The following is a 6000-nucleotide window of genomic DNA, read 5'->3' on the forward strand; positions in this document are numbered from 1 at the left end:
TCATGAACATACAGTCGATATGGCTTTTTACTGTTTGGGATGGCTAAGGCTGGGGGCTGGGTTAATGCTGCCTTCAGCAGATCAAAAGCATGCTGCATTTCTTTATTCCATTTCCATTTAGTGAGACTCTCCTTAGTCAGGGATTCATACAGTGGTCTAGCCTTCCCACCGTAATCTGGTATCCATAGTCGACAGAACCCAGTTAGCCCTAGGAATGCCCGCAGCTCCTTGGGTGACTTAGGTGGGGTTAGACCTTGAATCGCCTGTATGCGATCTGCACTCAGGGCTCTGACTCCTTTTGAGAGCTTATATCCCAAAAATGTGACTTCAGACTGACATATTTGGGCTTTTTCTCTAGAGACTTTATATCCTTTTTTTCCCAGAGTGTTTAGGAGTGACTTGGTGGCTTCCTCGCAGAGCTGCAAGTTTGGGCTTGCAACTAGCAGGTCGTCCACATACTGGAGGAGAGTCACTGCGGGGTGTGATCCCTTCCATTCCTCCAAGTCCTTTTGAAGGGCAAGTCCGAAAATATGGGGGGCTGCTATAAATCCTTGTGGAAGAACTGTCCACATGAGTTGGGCTTTATGGAAAGTATCTGGATCCTCCCATTCAAAAGCAAACAATTTTTGACTCTCTCGGTGAAGAGGAATAGAGAAGAAAGCATCTTTCAAATCTAGCACTGAAAATATTTCAGCTTCCCCCGGTACTTGTGTCAAAATCGTGTGAGGGTTCGGGACTACAGGATGGTCTGAAAGGACCTTCTTATTTACTGCCCGTAAGTCTTGGACCAGTCTGTATGAGACCCCATCTGCCTTTGGCACTCCAAGAATGGGGGTGTTATAGGGTGAAGACCCTTCCACTAGCCATCCGTACCTCTTGTATTTCTCTATTAACGGCTTGAGTCCAGCTCTGGCCGCTCGGCTGAGTGGATACTGCTTTACCCGAGCGGGCCCCTCCCCATCCTTGAGTACGATCCTTACCGGGGAGACGAACTTAGCTCGCGCAGGGGTTCCATCAGCCCATACTGAGGGGTCTACCCCAGTCATGTGATCTTCTGGACTTACTGCAGGGCGTCGGTCCTCCAGGAGAGCCATCTGATAGTTCGAGCTCTGCTTGACAGGTAGCTGGACCACCATCTGATCGTCTCTGAAAAAGATCTCAGCTTGCAATTTTGTGAGTAAGTCCCGCCCAAGGAGTGCAACCGGGCAACTTGGAGAATACACAAAGGAGTGCTCGAGCAAATGGTCTCCCACCTTGGTGAGGAGTGGTTTACAAACAGGGAGTCGAGTTTGTGTTCCCTCAATCCCTTCTACAAGTACATGCTGTTCACTAGTTCCTGCACAGGGGGGTTTTTCTGGAATCATTGAAAATGTAGCCCCAGTATCCACTAAGGCTTCAAAGTTTTTGCCACCAACCCTAATGGTTACCATGGGATCTTCTCGGGCTCCAACCCGAAGGGTAGTGGTCTTAGATCCCTGTCCCCTTCATTCTGAATCCTCACCCTTGTCTTCTGCCCGCATGAGGTGACCTCTCGGTTCCCCCTCTCTCTTCTCCTTCAACTTCGGGCATTCCCTCTTCCAGTGTCCTTTCTCCTTGCAATAAGCACAAACATCTGCTCCCACTCTTTCTCCCTTCCTCTTCTGTATCCCAGCCTTTCCAGGGTTCCCTCCAGTTATAGCAGCTGCTAGTGCTGCCATCTGTCGCTGAGCCTTTTTATCCTCCTTGCGCTCCTGCACTTGCTCACGATTCCCATACACCTTATATGCAATTTCCACCAGCTCTGAAATCGGTTTCCCAGCACCTCCCTCAGTTTTCTGTAACTTCTTACGGATATCAGCAGCAGATTGACCAATAAACATAAGATTTACCATGCGCTGGTTATCTGGAGCTTCTGGATCCAGATCCGAAAACCTGCGAAACGCCTCATACAGCCTCCCAAGGAAAGCTGAGGGATCCTCCTCTCTTCCCTGTCTCACCTCATACAATTTAGACAGATTGGTAATCCGAGGCACTGCCTTTCCCATTGCTTCCACTATAATTCCCAAATACCGTGCACTCAGCTCTCTGCCCTCTGCAGTATGATTGTCCCATCCTGGCTCTTCTACAGGGTAGGTATCACGCAGAGTACGACCAGCAGCACCCTCTGACTCAACTCTGGCTGCCGCAATACGCTCTGCTGTACCTAACACTAATCTCCTCTCCTCCGGGGTTAGGAGGGTCTGGAGCATCATCTGGACATCAGCCCAAGTGGGTCGATGAGTCTGCCCAATAGATCGAAACAAATCCCTCATCTTTTCAGGGTCTTCACGAAAAGAGGGGCTCTGATTTTTCCAGTTAAATAAATCTGAAGTGCTAAATGGGGTGTAGACGAAAGTTGCAGTGCCTCCTTCCCCAATAACCTCTCGCATCGGACAGTTCAACACCGGCTGTGACTCTACAGGCTTGCGCAAATAATAACCCTTATTTCCTGATTCAGATGAGGCACTTGGCTGAGGCTCACGCTCTAACTCATTAGGTATGCATTGGTACGTCGGTGGTGGTCTCTCTAAGGGAGGGGGCGGTGGTGCAGAAGGACTGGATGCCGAGGAGGCGTCTGACTCATCTTCGCTACCCGACAGGGCAACCGGAGCACGGGTCCGGTACTCAGCCAATTCAGAATCTCCCCCCTCATTAGACTCAGGTAGTACAGGCGGCGCCCCCCGAGCCTTTTTCTTAACAAGCATCACATGAGACTTTGCTAAGTAATTCTTAATCCAAGGTGGCTGATTTTGAACCACCCACAACCAACAATCAATATAAGGAAACTGATTCCAATACCCATTTTGCATAACAATTTCATGGATAGCTATCACTTCTTTCAGCACAAAGGATCCTTTCGGGGTCCAGTGGACCCCAAATGTTGGCCACTCGAGTTGACAAAACTTAATTAAATAATCTTTTTTCATTTTTATTCCATAATCGGCCGGCCTTGCAAATTTATTAAAATGACATAATAAGACTTTTAGAGGGGTATCAATATTGTTTTCTACACGAGAGCTACTCGTACCCATTTGCCCACAAAAATGCACCCAATGCACACCAAATACCAAAAAGATCTCAACAACAGATGATTTACAATGAGAGCTAAGCCTAGAATTTCTCAGCAAACTTACACATCCTTTGTTTTAGATCCGTACACCAAATTAGGCAAAGGGAATTTGTATACTCACTCAGATACCCAGAGATCTCAATCCAGATTCCAAAGTGTGTCTGCCTCTCCAGAAACTCAGAATTTACATAGGATACTTCCTTTAACTTCCCGGATATCTAGACTTAAACCTCAAATACCAGGGTGAGTCCAAAGTCGGCTCGGTGTGCACAAATCCCTGGTACTGGAGGTGCTCTGTCACTGAATTCCGGGGTAGTCCTCGAGAAGCCCCACGTTGGGCGCCAATTGTTGAATTAAAAAGATCGTGGTTCGTTTCTCGGGAGGTGGAAAAAAAAACTTTCAGCTTCAGACACACTTTATTAACAATACAAAAGGTATATATTTGCAAATAGGGTCAGAGGGAGAAGACAAAAGATCAAGTCCCTCTGCCCCCGAGCATAATCATTAGCAGGCTTTTATCCCCTCTCTCCTGACCACGTGTGCAGAAGAAGGAATTTTTACAACTCATTTCCGGTTCATACAAACATATATGTAAACATGTCGCTTCATACGTCCCATGTGCATTATAATTAACTACTTAAGTATGCGGGGCGGGTAGGCTTAATATGCATTAGGCTATCACGCGTGCGTGGATGGATTCAGGATTACTCAAAGTTCAACCTGAAGGCAAAAAATGGCATTTGCTCTTATCTTAGCCTTAGGAATTTGGGGCCATAAAGAAAGTGTGATTTAGTGTGACAAAGAGATAGTAAATTTGCAGGACAGAGAGGGGGTGATGCCTTAGTACAAAGGGCCTTTTGGTGGCTTTTCCCTTCAATTTCCACCCCCCCCCCTTCCCTCTCCCATTAAGGAGACAAGGATGGATAGCAGCTGTGTTTTTCTTTTTTTTTTTTCTAAATCTGCTATTGATAATGCATTTTTAATAATATTTCTAACAAGCTGAGGACTGTGCTACGTGCACAGTGCTCCTGACAGTAGGGCATCAGCTCTTCAGAGGAGTGGAGGCTTCTGCTACCACTTACAAACAGGCAGAAGGCATGTGTAGACATACCCAGACTTTCTGCCAACTGCTTTAAGCCCCTTTACCACCTCTGCACATCACATCCCGCTAGCACAACTAGTAAAGTGGACCCATTCGCATTTGACAGTAGCTGCACTGATGTGTAATGTGTTCTAACAGTTTCCTTGCTGCCGCCTGGGACCAGGCTCACCCCCCTCCCAGAACTGCTGTTGGCAGAAGCAGCACAGTGCATACAAGTCCTGCACTGGAGGCTGCTACAGCGGGTATCTCTCTTTTACAACGGTAGTTATAAGATTCACCCAGGATGTGGTTTAATTCTGTCCTCTGCCTGAGGAGATTTAAAGACATATTTCCACTTCTTCGGAAAATGCCTTAAACACCAGACCACAAGTATTTGTAGGTACCTGTATTTAGACCTATTCATTGCACTAGATAAAAATGCGTAAGTAGTTCAGGAATGCAGCATTTCCTTTCTAGAGACTCCCTCCTCACTATGATACTGGGATATGCTTCCTCTTGCTTTGTCTTTAGCCTGTCAGGCTGCTTGAAGACATTTAAACAAAAAAAGCAGTGCTTTATTTTAAACTTGGTGTGCCCCCATGCTGAGCCCAGCACATGCGGAGAAAAGGCAGTGCGTTAATTGGACCAAGCTCACCCGATGTCTGTATAAGTCAGGCATTTTAGTGGGGCTTTTCTGACACTTTTATCTACTAGCTAAAGGTGCCAAAAAGCTCCACTGAAGTACCCAGCTGATACAGATGCTGTGGAGCTGGGTCTAAGTGATATGCTTCTTCTGGTAAAGTACATTTTGGGGGTCTTCCTTAACATTATTTATTTCTACACTGGCATAGCTTTAACAGGAGTGGCATTCCCATCACAGACTAAGCTATAGCCTAGTAGTTCGAGGCTCTACCACAGGTTTGATAAGAGTTCTAGTGTCAATACTCATACACAGGATGTGGTGAATTCAGCAAAGAAAGGGAACATTGAATTCTTTACTAAAATAACTAATTTAGGCGTTCAAGAAATTCCTTTTAAGGGATTCTCTCCCTTGCCCTTGCTCTGGCTACATGCTTAGTTCCACAACACCACATGGAAAAGCACCCCACCCACAGCACGTCACCATATAGCACTACAGTGGAAATTTGGTACATGGACAGCTGGAATGAGGAGCCACAGAAGTACAAGCCCACCCAGCCCATCAGCATGGAACAACTGCACTGCCCCAGCATCCTCTAGTCTACTGGAAAGTAGCCACCCACCCACCTGCCATTGCACCCTTGCCAGTGGCATAACCAATACGCCATGTCGCACAGTTCCTCTGGCACATCAGGGCTGATTTTGAAGGACAAGCTTTTTTATAACCCTTTTTCCCTTGTAGACTGCATGATAACCCATGGATAACCCTGCTGTACTTGTTAGTAACTGTTTTATAACTGGAAATATTATTCACAAACCTATTAGGGTATTCTTTGGTTTTGAAGGTGGCTTTGTGCGGATCATGGGCTGTCTCTTATGGATATATATATTTTCATTTTCTTCTTTTCCCTCTGCCCCTCAGTTGGATGCTGACAACTACGAGAATGATCCAGAGCTAGAAAAGATTCAGATAGAGAGGAAATATTCTTGGATGGATACAATAACTACAGATAATGATCAACTCCCACATTGCAAAGGCAAGGTAAATCTGCTGTAGGATGGATTGTGGAAAGCATACGTTCTCAAGTCTGCAATTAAAGCATGCACAGTTTTTGAAGTGTGTGTCCAAATCTTCAATGATTGAACATTCCTCCTATTTTCAAAAATTATGTTTTCCATTCCTTAGATTGGC

The sequence above is a fragment of the Crocodylus siamensis genome, chromosome 1, assembly GCF_052110815.1.
Source record: "Crocodylus siamensis isolate JL-2025a chromosome 1, ASM5211081v1, whole genome shotgun sequence".
In the NCBI taxonomy this organism is placed as follows: Eukaryota; Metazoa; Chordata; order Crocodylia; family Crocodylidae; genus Crocodylus; species Crocodylus siamensis.